Source organism: Mandrillus leucophaeus, unplaced genomic scaffold (assembly GCF_000951045.1).
Source record: "Mandrillus leucophaeus isolate KB7577 unplaced genomic scaffold, Mleu.le_1.0 Scaffold47, whole genome shotgun sequence".
Classification (NCBI taxonomy): domain Eukaryota; kingdom Metazoa; phylum Chordata; class Mammalia; order Primates; family Cercopithecidae; genus Mandrillus; species Mandrillus leucophaeus.
Genome location: NW_012105031.1, coordinates 3,847,660 through 3,863,689, shown reverse-complemented (window position 1 = coordinate 3,863,689; position 16,030 = coordinate 3,847,660).

Below are 16,030 nucleotides of genomic sequence, written 5' to 3'. Positions count from 1 at the left end.
AAGTAAAATGTTAGTAAATAACCTGGCATCTATCCTTGCCTATTTAATTCTGTTAAGTATTAAATATACTTAAAAATGAAGATGTGCTTTGATGGGTCTATACAGTGTATGATTTCCAACATTTTCAACAATTTTGCATGACTGAGCTCTACATTTGTTGTTGTTTTCTTGTTCGTTTACAGCATCGACAACAACAGAGAAAGTTTCAGAGCATGTATATGTACCCTTGGTAGATCACACTTGATAGCTAGTCTCTTATAAAAAGAAGAAACAGGAGCTGTCCTCTTGAAAGATAAATAATGACAGCATTTCTTAAAATCACCTTGTAGTAGAAGGAAGTCAGAGTCTGTAAAGTGAATGTATTTAGATTTCAAACCTAGGAGAAACATACATTGTCAAGTAGTACCTTTGGGAACTAGTGAGATAAAATAACATATGAGTATATACCAATAGATAAAAACATATCAACAGTGGAATTTTCTAGTGAGATTAAGAAATAGAACAGCTCTAGTTTATTAAGTGGTACTATATTTTACAGACATGTCTAAGTGACAACAGATTTACTTACTAGTCTTTGAACCAAAAGTCAGCATAAGTGAAAGCAAAATGATTCAAAATAATTTTGTGATATTTTATAATAATGTGTTTATACCCTTTTTGTGTTCTGGGTTACATAATTTATCTACTCTCAGTATTTCATGATGAAACTAGAGATAAATCATAATATCTACACAGATACAATGATAAATGAAATAAATCAATATCCTCAGTAGAATAAGTAACTATTGCTATTTTTAAAGCAAAAAAAAAAATGTAGCTGGGAAGAAATATGTGTTGTTATTTCTTGCTTAGGATTATTTAAATCAACTAATTGGTAGTAAACTTAGCCTTTTCTACTTTGTATGTGTATATATCTTCATATTTAAGTTTGATGAATGTTATTGCCTCTTGGGAAAAATGGAAATGGATTTATTATTACTTTAGTATTGGTAATATTTTTGTAAATTTAGGTCCTCAATTGATAATTTTTTTTCTCAGAGAAAAATAAATGAACTTTCTTTCCAATGTAGAGATAATATCCACAATATTTTTAATAGTAAAACAGTAAAAAAGTACTTCTCAGTTTTTTTGTTTTTTGTTTGTTTTTTTTTGTTTTTTGTGTTTTTTTTTTGAGATGGAGTCTCTTTCTGTCGCCCAGGCTGGAGTGCAGTGGCGCGATCTCGGCTCACTGCAAGCTCTGCCTCCCGGGTTCGCGCCATTCTCCTGCCTCAGCCTCCCGAGTAGCTGGGACTACAGGCACCCACCACCACACCCGGCTAATTTTTTGTATTTTTGGTAGAGATGGAGTTTCACAGTGTTATCCAGGATGGTCTCGATCTCCTGACCTCATGATCTGCCCGCCTCAGCCTCCCAAAGTGCTGGGATTACAGGCATTAGTCACCATGCCTGTCCCCAGTAATTCTTAGAATAAGGAGTTCATTTTTTTTAAGGGAGCCTATTTTGTTGTTGAATAGATCTAGCATGGGAAAATATATTTGATATCTTCAATGAATTTGTTTTTATTATTTTTATGTATTTATTTTTGTTGTCATTTCTGGAGTAAAAAATATGTGATGTTTTCTCCACCATTCATAACTAGCCCTTCAAGGATATAAAAAAATGGTTTTTCTAGTTGTTTGCCTCTCACAGAACAATCTTCTAGTTAGAAGTATAGCCCCTGATGATAGACCCCATTATAGCATTTTAAAGTAGGATCCTTAATTTGATAGCTAATTGAACTTTAATGGGTTACTTTATAGCTCTAAACGTGTTTTCTATCTTTAAAATGAGAATAAATTAAAACATTTTACATCCTAGGAAACTTGTACATATAAAACGACCCACACACACACACACACACAAAACTAAAACTAAAACTAAAACTAAAACTAAAACTAGAACTAGAACTAAAACTAAAACTAAATTAACCCTGGTAGGGAATATAAACTCAACTAATATTAGCTTCTTTGATCACAGTTTAAGTGAATTCACATTTCTCTCAGCGATAATTATAAGAACTATTTTACATACCTTGCTAAAATAAAAATACAATGTCTCTAACATCTACTTCCATTTTCTAATTTCTGTCTTAATTCATCTATCAAATTCGCTTGATTATTCTGCCACCATATTGATGGCAGTGACAGCCCATCTGAAGTGGCCTCTTTCATGGTGCTGACTGCAATGAGGGAAGTGCAGACAGGGCTGCATGTTCCATGGATCCAGTTGGAGCCAGGATCAGGTGGGAGTCCCAACCCCTTTCAAGTTGTAGGTTTGGGAGCCCTGCCCTCTCAGGTGGAGCTGCAGCCACCAAGTCTCGGCTGCAGACACCAAGTCTTGGCTGCAGACATGGGCATCTCTGCACTCTTGGAGGCCCAAGTAGCCCCCCAGCTCCCACAGACTCAAAATGCCTGCATCCACTGCCTGGCCTCTCCCTGCTTCCAGCACCCACTCTGATTTTTAAGCAAAATGTGACTTAGCCCATTCACTGTCATGACCTGGTTAGATGTGACAGCCACCGGGGCAGTGCCTACATGCCAGCTCCCTGCTGCCGCATCCCACTCTGGATTTTGGGCACCAATAAGCATGGGAGGGAGGCTGAGGGGGAATAAAGGTGGCTCTCCACAGGGCTGCAGGCATCCTTCAGCATGAACAGCCTGGGTGCTGTGGACACCATGGATAGCAAGTTAATGGTGGCAGGAGGCACACAGGGTCCTGAGTGGAAAGGAACAGGTACCCTATTAAACTCCACCTTCAGACCAGGGATAGCTTGAGACCTGGGGCCTCGGGGTCCATTTCCATGAACCGGAGTGAGAATATATGGTTCTTTCTTCAGGCCTATCCATTGCCAGTCATGGACCAATCAGCATGCATGTCCTCCTCTCTGAAGCCCATAAAAATCCCGGACTCAGCCAGACTCTGGCAGATGATGGGACAACCTGCCTGCAGAGACCAGCTACCCACTGTGGGTCTCCTCTCTGCTGAAAGCTGAACATTCATCAGGATGCCCTGCCTTCAGTGAGGAGCTACCCACTGTGGGTCTCCTCTGAGCTGTTCTGCCACTCAATAAAGCATGCCTTTACCATTCACACCTCCCTCTTGGCCACATTCCTCATTCAATCTGGACACGGGACAAAAATTCAGGACCTGCCAAATGGCAGGACTGAAAGAAGTGTAACAGAAACAAGACTGAAACACACTCCTTGCTTGCCATATTATGGGCACCAAAAAAGAGAGAAGAAAGAGTGAGAGAAGAGCAGTGGGCCTTCAAGGAGCCCAGACCTAGGAGCTCCCTGAACCAGGACTGTGACACTCTCTTTGGGGCTCTGTGGTTCCTGGTGTCTCTAAGCTTCCAGGCACCACTGCATGTCCCAGTGCCACCCATGAAAGCTGCTTGCAGTACACCTGGTCCGGCTGCAGCCTCACAGGGAGCCATCACCCATGCCGGTGCCTGAAACTGCCCACCCAACTGAAGCCAGTATACGTGGTCATGTGCAGTGACCAGACCTAACGATTGCTCACAAATACACCCCTCACAGTTCTACTCTTGGTTTGTCCTTGGCGGGCATGGGATCCAGGCCGGTACTGTGAACCGAGTGCAGCCTGCCAGGCCAAGTGGGCAGAATGAGTACTGCAGGCCCCAGCAAAACTCAGGCAAAGGCACCACTGGCCTCAGATGTTTCCAGCCAGAAAAGCAATACCTCAAGTATCCTGTGACAATATCAAAAAGCAAAATGAATTGTCAATAATAATCTTTAGTTGTCAATGTTCGTCATAAGAATACTTTTTGTTCAGAACTGTGACTTATTTCACAAAGTATTTCCAAATAATGTCTATTAATGTGTTTTCAGACATTGCTGGGACTTAGATCAAACTTAACAGTGTCCAGAACTTGTCTTACTACTTCATAAAATTAAAACAAATGTGCATAACTCCCAGCTTCTGACAGTCTTACATATCTGAAGTATATAACAATTAATGTTCCACATAAACTCAGATGAATCAAAGAATATTTTGCAGTACCAAAGAACAAATACATATAAATACTATTACATTTACCTATTAATAGTATAATATTATGGGAGATAAATTTTACAACTAATTACAATTTCATGAGACAAGATCAGTGAAATTCCACTCTTAAAAAGTGAAAACTTCAAAATCAAATGTTACTTGAAACCTATAATTTTTAAATAATCTCAAAACTTATCAACAGTCATTTATACTTGTGACTAATTGCTTTAAAATTTGGTTTCTCTATTCTTTTTTTGATTGTATTATTTTCTCCAGAATTGTCCAGAGATGAAGATTATTCATCTCCCCTCCATTAACATTTTATACTCAAGGGCTGATTGTAATATTATGCAAAATAGAACTCACCAAAATAGCTGAAATAAAGAGAGGGCACTAAATAATGTGTCCCAAATCACTCCAGATGTGGGAAACTTCCTTTGAAATGCCAAATGCATGGTTTTGAATGCCCTATTAATGTATATTGAGTGGGTTGATGAGTTATATTATAATATAAATTGTGAATTGTTGGATGTGCTCTTCAACTTCAGTTCTAATTACAATGTAGTCAACTCTTGATTATCCATTGTAATGAAGACACGAAGTGTAGAGATAAACAAAATCTACAGATTTTTCTCGCACTTCTAAAAACCAACAGTTTTACTGTTTTTGCATGCAACCTTTATTTGCCCTCCACATTCTCTTGCCTTCTAAGCATCCTTAATTAAGTAATAAAATAAACTGAAATTGAACAGGCCTACGTTAGTATATGTCTGATATTTGAAAAAGAATAGTTAAATTTACAAGATGTTATCTGAAATTTCTGTCTCTGTAAAGGCATGGAGATTTTAAATAATAAATGAGTATGTTCCAATTATGATTCCATTGTTCCTTCATTGTTATGCATAATAATATGGACTTATGTATTCAGAGAAATAATCATGACTATTCCACATACATGCATTGTATAGATAGATTTGTCCCTTTTACACAGTATTAGAAATTTGAGTATATCTGGATCTGTACTCCTCAAATATTTTTCTTTTTGTTGTTTAAATCAATTGACTATCTGGAGTAAAATACTCCAAGTCCAATTATAGGATAAACCCTAAAATAAGCCTAATAGTTTTAAAGAAAAATAACATAACTCTAAAAATGTCTACATCCTTTTTTCCTTTGAAACTAACCAGCTACGGGGGGTGAGGCTAATATTTTAATACAAATATTTTTCAATGCTTAATTTGAAAGATTTGGCTAGCTCTTTTAATAGTCAAGAGATCAGGCAGGCATTAAGAGGTCAACATTCACTATTGTGCTGGAACCTATTTGCATGGGTTTCTGAGAGCTGATTCCTATTATTTCAGGAATTTTGCTAACAGGTTGTTTAACATCGGTGGCTTAAAATAGACAGTGGGTAGGAGTATCTATAGCACCGAAATTTGCAAAGCATAAAAATCTGAGCTTTTTGCCCCCTACTTTTTTTTTTTTTTTTTTGAGAGTTCATTACCAGCACACACACCTGTCAACATTAGATTAGTTTCTTATTTTTATATGGCTAATGGGGAAAAACTTAAAAGGGTTGACATTGAGGGTGAGGAGAAGGATAATAATTAATATTATTCTACACAATAATATGAAGAATCAGTTTCTTTGTAGAACCAGACTTGTAAATTCCGAATTACCCTTAAGGGATTTAGCAAATGTTATGCTTCCTAATCTTGTGTCACAGTTTAAATACCCATTCTTTGTTTCTCAGACCTTGTATTCCTGTCTAAAAAATAAAGTCTTTGTCTTACTCTCTTTTCTCAAGACTCTGTTTCATAAGTTCCATGCAATTAAGATCTGGGTCTATTATGCACATAAAGCTTATTATTATGCCTTCAGCAATAAACCCAATTCCTTGAATGTAGTAACCATCCAAACATATTGATGAATGAATGAATCATTTGCTCAGTACTAGATGCTCTGGGTTCTAGTCAAGATTTTACTAGCCTCCTGGCAACTAACTCCCAAGAAATAGATTCCTAGTTCCAATACTAAGCTAGCTAAGATTTATGTAAAAAAAAAAAAAAAAAAAAAAAAAAAAACACTCAAGTACCTAGCATAATTGTCCCCATTTCACACATGTGGAAAACCTTCACTGTAATATAAATTGGGAAGGAAGGTGTTGCTTTGACCAAAACAGAACTTAAGGCATAAAAAAAAAAAAAAAAAAAAAACAACTCTTCTGTTTGAAATCGTCTGCCTAATAGTTGAAGTTGTTCCTCTGTGGTGATGGTGTGAACAGCGTTCTGACTGTTTCCTGTGTTCAGTATATCATTACTTATTTGCCTACTGGCCTTTTATATCTCCTTGTGTCTTTATATGCTTCTCTCTAGGAGTCTGTTTTGTTGCTATCTTCAGACACACCCTAGGCTGACTGATTGATGACCATCCCTCCCAAAAGAAGAAAAATTAAAAAGAAAGCAAAAACAAAATATGAATAACAACCATAAAGCATTTCTATTTTGTTCAAGTAAATAGTGCAAGAAAATCACAATGTTACTATGCACATCTTAAGAAGAAAAAGCAGACTTTCTTCTGGTGATACTGTAAGTCTATTTTTCACTGAGAAAAATGTTCAGCAGCCAAGACATGCCACTTGCCACCCCACTGAGTCTTCATTGACTTTTCTTTGCTCCTCTGCAGGCTTTACAAGAATGAAACCAAACTATCACCATTGTTATCGTGACAGAATTACCTAGGTTTTTTTCTCATCCCCGGTTACATGACACATAATTCCTCATACTGTCCATCTGACTTGATTCTGGAAACTAAGGAGTTTCTCATGAATTGTGTCACATTGCAGTAAGCATGTGAGAAGCAGTGTAAAAGATTTCAGCTTCAGTAAAAGGGAAGTAAGTGGTAAAGAAGTGATTGTAAGTGGGCAAGAAGTCAGAAAGAGGTAAAGAATAACATCATATGTATCTATAAGATAGAGAATATAATGTTACTAAATTTGATTGACTGGGCACAGTGCCTCACACCTGTAACCTCAGCATTTTGGGAGGTCAAGGTAAGAGGATCACTTGGGCCTATGTGTTTGAGACCAGCCTGAGCAATATAGCAAGACTTTCTGACTACAAGAAAGAAAAGAAATTAGCCAGGTATCTTGGTGCACACCTGTGGTCCCGGCTACTTGGGAGACTGAGGTGGGAAAGACAGCTTGAGGCCAGGAGATTGACTGAGGCTACAGTGAGCCAAAATCAGGGCACTGCATTCCAGCCTGAGCAACAGAGCAAGACCACGTCTCAAACAAACAAACATACAAACATATATATGTACACACACACACACACACATATGTAGTACATTGTATTCTTGCTCTACAAGAAATATGTTCTTCTAGAGCATATAATATACAAAAAATCTAATCTAAGTATATATTTACATATTTATATTTAAAAATATACATCTTATATATTTATAAAATTATATTATACATATTTATATAAAAATAAATTTGATTATACAGATGTAAAAGAATTATGAGAATATTTGCCATGCCCATTTTAAAAAGACCATTTAAACCTGCCATAATGTAAGAAAAAAAAAGGGAGAACTATTTGAAGAAACCTCATAAATAAATAAATATGAGCTACCAGTCTTGCCAAGAAGTACTGGAGAGCATATGCTGACTCTATACCGTGTCTCAACAGAGCACGATGGCAGTCTGCTCCCACGTTGAAAAATATCTCGGAGCAGCAAAGGAAACATCTGTAGAGATTTGGACAAACCAATCAGAGCTGTGCCAACATATGGCAAGCTGATTAACGTGTGTGTCATTAGTAATAATGAACTATGAGAAAATTTTATGCACATAAACTGTTTATTTTTAAAATGTAAGTCTTTCTTTCCAACTTTATTTTTTTTAAATTTTTTGATCAAAAGATAAGTAAAGATATAAGAATCTCAAATTTCAAAAAATTCCAATGAAGTTTATAATTTAATGATTAGGATATTCAGATAAGCATATTCTGAATCATGACATCAGAAGACCCTCTTCCTTTAATGGGCCTTTGTATCCTTCAGGAATGACCTCTCATGGAGGCCTCTAGTATTTGGCATTTGTAAAATTTGCTCCAGAAATGTAAAGTATAGTGTTTCTCTTTTTGGATGCTAATATGGGTAATTCCTGAGATGACTTTATTTTTTGTCTCAGCAGTAGAGATCTGAACTCTTTGTTATTGAGACAGATCCATTCAACGGCAAAGAGGAAGACCTGCCTTGAGGAACTAATGCATGCATTCTCAAGAGAGGAAGTATTGCCCCAGGGGAGCATAACTAGTTCGTGGAATAAAAGCAAATCTTAGTTATTACAATGGCTGTGGTCTTCCAAAGAACCACCGTAAATAAGCGTATATATGGTATATATGTGATAGTAAAACTTCGTGGAAGTTGGGAGAGCGATTAGAAGGAAAAAAAGTTTAATAAGGCACCTTAATGGGTGATAATATGAAAAAATAAGGCTTATTAACTCTGGGTTAAGGTATCCCTAGTTCCAGATGGGAGTTGTCAATCCATGGGACTAGAACCAGCTCTCAGAACCTAAATGAAGAACAAGAATACAGTCGCACAGCTGGGAGAGCAAGTAAATGTGCAGCAGGTATTTATTTGGAGTTAATGGTGTCGTAGACATTTAGAAAGTAAAATGCACAGATCAAGAATCTCATGAAATGAGGGAGTACAGTTGCCATGTAAAATATAGCACACTCAGTAAAATTTGAATTTCAGATAAACAATAAATAATTTGGGACATATTTATACTAAAACATTATTCATTATCTTAAATCCAAATTTAACTCTGCTCTGTATTTTTATTTTAGAATTCTCTTAACTCTTTTCTGCCAAAATGCCGGTTTTCCATAGGATCAAGATGAAAATAAATCAATGATCCTAAAACCTTGTGTTCTGTCTAAATGTTCATGGTTTTTCAAAAGGCTCTATTTATTCCCAAAGTTAATATATAAGTTAAGTTACTTTTCTAAATTCAAAAAGTCTAAGCTACTAATCTACTTCATTTTCCTCCACAGTCTTCTCCCTACCTCACCATCCCTGTTACCTTGGATCAATCTATCTCTGCTGATATAGAAACCACTTAGAAATAAAAATACAAAAGTACATACAGCTACAGGCACTTAAATATTTATAGTTACACCACAAGGAACTCTTAATAATCTTCTCTGTTAAGCAAGAGGACAGAGAAACATTCCATTTACTCCTCATCTACTGAAACATTGTTACAAATTCGCATTTGGTAGAAAGGTAGACAGGTAGATAAATAGAAGAAATAAAGTAATAGCGAGGTCTTGTCTCTGATCCATTGATAAATACATAATACATTGTCAATCAGCTGACAATTCTCCTTCACTTTAATACCTCCATGACTTATGAATTTCTTATCATTAGAAAATCACGTACTTTCATAGGCCTGGGTTGTTCTCAGACTTTGAGAACTGCTGTTTTGCCATTTTCTTCATTTTCTCCTGATATATTCCTCCATGTCATTAATTATTACTAATATTGAGTTATAATCAGCTCTTGCTACCTATAGTCTGAGGTCTTGCATGACTTTAAGGAATAATAATATTTTCCTAAAACACGCAATTTAGTGAGAAAATAAAATCACTGAGTGGGAATTCAGTCTGAATCAGACTTACAGTTCTAAATAGATGTACTGACGAATCAGGAGAAAATTAGCTATGCCGATATCGTGAGCAATGTGCAGCATGTAGTCAAAAAAACTAACTAAACAACCTTCTATATTTTAGAAATTATACACACACGTTTAATGAAAGTAGGACCTATTAAATGTCAAAATTCTTTGCTCAACTAAACTGTAGTCAGCCTTCTTTTGAACCTATCCCTAGACTCATCTGTGAACTACCTTGTAAACTTCAGTTTCAGCAAACAACACTGACAGGACTGTGTAGTTAATCTTCCCCTCCCTCAATAACAGATCACTCTCAATATCTGATCAGGATTTGTCACTCCCTGCGCTTAATACCTGATCACCCTGGCCTGCTTTCAGCAGGAATCCTGTTAGGTTGATTCAGCCAGAACTCCCCCCAAATACCATGTTTCCTCTTAGAAATTTTCCATCCACAGATTCCTGTTTCTTGGCTATAAGTTGCCATTGTCCCCGGTGTAGTCAGAATGGAACCCATTCTTATTCTGTGGTCTCTCTTCCCTTAATGAAATAGTCCTGAATTAAACTTGTTTTCACTACTTTAACTTCTGCCCAGCTCTGGTTTCCTTTGGCACACCATTCACTCATACATTAAATAAACGGGAGGGAACATCCAGTGTTACGACACCTTTGAAAAAAACTTTTATAAAAAATAAGGGGACTAGGATCAGCAAATAAAGACAAGTCATTTATCCATTTACATCTAAAGCTTCTCTCTTAGCTTGGGGTATTTGGGCCATAATAAGAGAATATTTAGTTGCTAGTGAGAAGCCATTTAAGAGCTGCAGTAAACCAGCTTCCAAGGACACAACTATATTTCACAATTCTCAGAGATTTAAAAATAAAACAATTAAAAATTACAAAAAAAGTTATTACTTGGACTATGAAGAGCATGTAAATATGTGTTTATGTTCACAACATACCTTAAATGTTTTAATAAATGGGTAAATATTTTTGTACATTTGCTGAATTTTCACTGAAAATTGAGTCACAAAATTAAATTTGAAAAAGATCTTATAAATCTGAATATAAATCAGTAAAATATAAATTAGTGTTTCTGTGAAAGAGTCTGAAAGGACACAAAGATAGATGTGTACCCGCCCCCCCACTACACCTTTGTTCTGCTCTCTAATCTTTGCACATACCAGAGATTTCGTAAGTTCTGTGAGCACCTGTTTTTCTGCACGTACCACAGATTTTGTTTTGCACATACCAGAGATTTTGTAAGTTCTGAGGCAAGGTCACAAGACGTGTTTAAGTAAGATAAAGTCTTGCTGCCATAAACCTGCTCTCCCGCCTCAAAGGTTGAACCGAAATATCAGAAATGGCGGGAACCAATCATAGTTAGCCAAATCACCTTGTTCAAACACTAGCCAATCATATATCTGATTTGTATAGTAACTCTATGCCCACTTTTCTTAGACTATATAACACTGCTCGGAGCTCAGTGGGGGAGCTCTCCTGCCCGTCTCGTTCCGCGAGCGAGGGAGAGTTCCAGGTTCGAACCTGTAATAAAGATCCTTGCTGCTTAGCTTTGACTCTGGACTCTGGTGGTCTTCTTCGGGGAATAAACGGTCTGGGCATAACAAGTCTCTAAGCCAACCTACACAGATTCTAGAAAGCACTAACAGAGCATTTTCCAGTCTGATTTGAAGAAGCTACATAACATATTGAAAAAGTTAATATATCTTTTGGTCTAATATGAGTGGGGTGAATAAAAGGCATTTAAGGCGGGGTACGGTGGCGCATTCCTGCAATCCCAGCACTTTGGGAGCCCACGGGGGTGGATCACAAGGTCAGGAGATCGAGACCATCCTGGCTAAGATGTTGAAACCCCGTCTCTACTAAAAATACAAAAAATTAATTGAGCATGGTGGCGGGCGCCTATAGTCCCAGCTACTCGAGAGGCTGAGGCAGGAGAATGGCGTGAACCAGGGAGGCGGAGCTTGCAATGAGACAAGATCAAGCCACTACACTCCAGTCTGGGTGACAGAGCGAGACTCTATCTCAAAAAAAGAAAAAAAAAGGCATTTAAAAAAATAAGGATAACTAAGCTGAAAAAAATTATTGTATTGTTTTATAGGGCCTATGCAAAAGTCAGACATTTTCATCTAGTGATCAGTTTTACTCCTTGACACTTTCAATTCCCTTCACTCCATCTCCTCTAATTTTTAATTGAGTACACATAATTAATCCTAATACATATTAAATCTCCTTGCAATATATATTGAATACTTTCATCTTTAAAACTCATGAGCTCATTTACTCTAACAATATATTTCCTTTAATAAATACTCCTTTAATAATTAAGATAAACATGTTTATCTTCTGTACTTGAATTTTCTAAATTTCTGGTCCTGTGTATTCAACAACAAAGGGACATTCCTTTTGATGGCTGCTTAATGCGTGAGAATGACGTTTACTGTACAAATTCAACCAAACAGAAAGGATTACCAGTTTTTGTAGTCATACACTTTAATAGATTCAAGACTTCCAGCATGAGGCATCACAAAGATAAGTGAGACACTGAAAAATTAAAGATTAGAAGTCCAACAAAGTTTTTTTGTTTTTGTTTTTTGTTTTTTGAGACGGAGTTTTGCTCTTGTCACTCAGGCTGCAGTGCAATGGCACGATCTCAGCTCATTGCAACTTCTTCCTCCCAGGTTTAAGCAATTCTCATGCCTCAGCCTCCTGAGTAGCTGGGATTACAGGCGCCTGCCACCACGCCCGGCTTATTATTGTATTTGTAGTAGAGACTGGGTTTCACCATGTTGGCCAGGCTAGTCTCAGATTCCTGACCTCAGGTGATCTGCCCACCTCGGCCTCCCAAACTGCTGGGATTACAGGTTGTGAGCCACCACACCAGGCCCCAACAAAGTATGTTTATGTTTCAATGTCAGGATCAATGTAAGAAGTTTAAGAAGCAAGAATATTGGAACTCAAAATAATTAGGCTTTATAATGGGGCCAACAACCTTTTGACAATCGCCTAGAGTAACCTGAAAATGAGAACATCTTTGAGTCTGTAGATGTGATTTTGGGAAATCTATTTGAGAGTGTTATAAAGTAAAAAGAAATCCCCTACCCACATTTTATGAGGCCTAAAACATCTACTAGTTAAACCACCCTCCCAAACCGTGATATTTCCTACTTCAATATTTTATTTATTCTGTTCTCTCTTCCTGGATTATTTTGACAACATTACTTTTCCTCACTAATTCAGTTCATCCAGGACTAAGTTCAATAATTATTCCCTCGAGCAAGCCTCCATAAACTACAATGTTTCAGATGCTACCACATTCTTCCAAATTATGTTTTCTTCTACCTCAAATGTATTGTGTTGACTGCCTTTTCTCATTATGATTGGCCTCAATAAGTAAACCCCTAAGGCCAGGAAGGGCCATGTTTATTCTTTTATTGCAACAGCAACAGTAAAACCCCAGGTCAATATGAGGATATTAATAAATGTTACAATGCGCTAGGTACTGTATGTAAGAAAAGATAAGACTCTTCTGAGTCAAGACTTAGAAAACTCCAGCTCATAGTAGTAAGAGTAACTCATTGTTCTAAGGGACAAAAAATACAGGAGTAAAGAAGCCAAATTTCCTGCCCTTGTTGGGTGAGGAGAGCAATAATGTTGAACAGTATATGATACCATATATGGTAATATATATTATGTCATATGTAAAATACCATATATGGTAATGTTGGATGGTGTAAGATACAGGCAAATGTGGTTGCTAATTTGTGTAAAGTTGTATGAAAGTCTATAATGACATGGAATAGGACTTGAAATATTTTGGAAAATAGTGCTACAGGCAGAAAAATTGGGAAATACTGAAGTACAAAATTCCTGACTTGAGAGAACTCTTGGAAGCATTTTGAACCAAAAAAATAAAAATATAAAACTACTGCAACTGGAGTAATGTGATCCATGTTTGAAGGGAGATAGGAGGCCAAATGGTGACTATGGTTGGGACTCAAGTATTTGATTAAAGACCTAGGCTCCTGTAGGGACTGTGGTTTTCATGCTAAAGAAATGGTAAATTTTGAGGAATTTTGAATAGTTTATTGCTGCTATTGACTTACATTTTGAAAAATAACTCTAGATGCTATGTAGATGTGAAAGTCAAGCCTTCTCATATAATCGGTTGCAATCCTGTGCTAGTATCCGTGCACCCAGAGCCATGGTGATGGCCCTCGGCCAAACCTAAATGAAATGTGCTAATTATTGGCTGCCATATTTACTGTTTCACAGCCTTCATTGGTGATACCTCCAAGTACTAGAAAATCCAAGGCATCTAGGATCTAGCGTGGACTCTCCAGCAAACCACAGTAGCCGTATGAAAGAATGACCACACTGTTGAAAGAAAACCAAACAAACTAAAACAATAATAACAATAACAAAAAAACAAAAACCCTATCTAAAGGTCAGCAACTTCAAAGATCAAAGGTAGATAGCCCACAAAAATGAGAATCAATGCAAAAAGGCTGAAACTCAAAAAGCCAAAGAGCCTCCTTTCTTACAAATGACCTCAACACCTCTCCAGCAAATGTTCAGAACTGTGCTGACACTGATATGGCTGAAATGACAGAAACGGCTTGAGAATGTCGATAAAAATGAACTTTGCTGAGCTAAAGGAGCATGTTGTAACCGATGCAAAGACTCTAAGAATCATAGTAAAACAATGCAGGAGCTGACAAGCAAAAATAACTAATATAGAAAGAAACATAACTGACCTGATAGAGCTGAAAAACATAGTACAAAAACTTCACAACGCAATCACAAGTATTAATAGCAGAATAGACCAAGTGAAGAAAAGAATCTCAGAGTTTGAAGACTGTCTTTCTGAAATAAGACAGGCAGACAAGAATAGAGAAAAAAAGAATGAGAAGGAATGAAAAAAACCTTCGAGAAATGTGGGATTATGTAAAGAGACTGTATGTACAACTGATTGGGGCACCCAAAAGAGACAGGGAGAATGGAACCAATTTGGAAAACGTATTTCAAGATATCATCCAAGAGAGTTCCCCAACCTAGCACGACAAGCCAACATTCAAATTCGAGAAATCCAGAGAACTGAAATAAGATACTCCATGAGAAGATCATCTCCAAAACACATAGTCATCAGATTCTCCAAGGTCAAAATGAAAGAAAAAATGATAAGGGAAGCCAGAGAGAAAGCCCAGGTCACCTACAAAGGAAAGCACATCATACTAACAGTCGACTTTTCAGTAGAAACTCTATACAAGAAGAGATTGAGAGCCAATATTCAATATTCTTAAAGAAAATAATTTCCAACCCAGAATTTTGTATCTGGCCAAATTCAGCTACAAAAGCGAAGGAGAAATAAGATATTTTTCAGACAAGCAAATGCTGAGGTAATTCATTACCACTAGTATGCAGATCAGTCACACTATGAAGCAACCACATAAACAGGTCTGCCAAATAACCAGCTAACATCATAATGACAGGATCAAATCTACATATAACAATACTAACCTTAAATGTAAATGGGATAAATGTCCCAATTAAAATATACAGAATGACAAGCTGGGTAAAGAACCAAGACCCACTAGTATGTGTGAAGAGACCCATCTCACATGCAATGACACCCATAGGCTCAAAATAAACAGATGGAAGAAAATTGACCAAGCAAATGGAAAACAGGAAAAAGCAGGGGTTGCAATCCTAGTTTCTGACAAAACAAACTTTAAACCAACAAAAATTTTAAAAAGACAAAGAAGAGCATTACATAATAGTAAAGGGTTTATTTCAACAAGAAGAGCTAACTATCCTAAATATATATACATATGCACTCAATACAAGAGCACCCAGATTCACAAAGCAAGTTCTTAGAAACCCTCAAAGAGACTTAGACTCTCACACAATAATAGTGGGAGAATTTAACACCCCACTGACAATATTAGACAGATCATCAAGGCAGAAAATTAACGGAGATATTCAGGACCTGAACCCTGGATCAAGTGGATCTGATAGTTATCTACAGAACTCCGCACCTCAAAACAACAGAATAAAGTTGATCATGTAATCAAAAGTAAAACACTCCTCAGCAAATGCAAAATAACTGACATCGTAACAAACAGTCTCTCAGACCACAGCACAATCAAATTAGAACTCAAGATTAAGACATTTACTCAAAACCATACAACTACATGGAAATTGAACAACCTACTCCTGAACGACTTGTGGGTAAATAATGAAATTAAGACAGAAATCAAGAAGTTCATT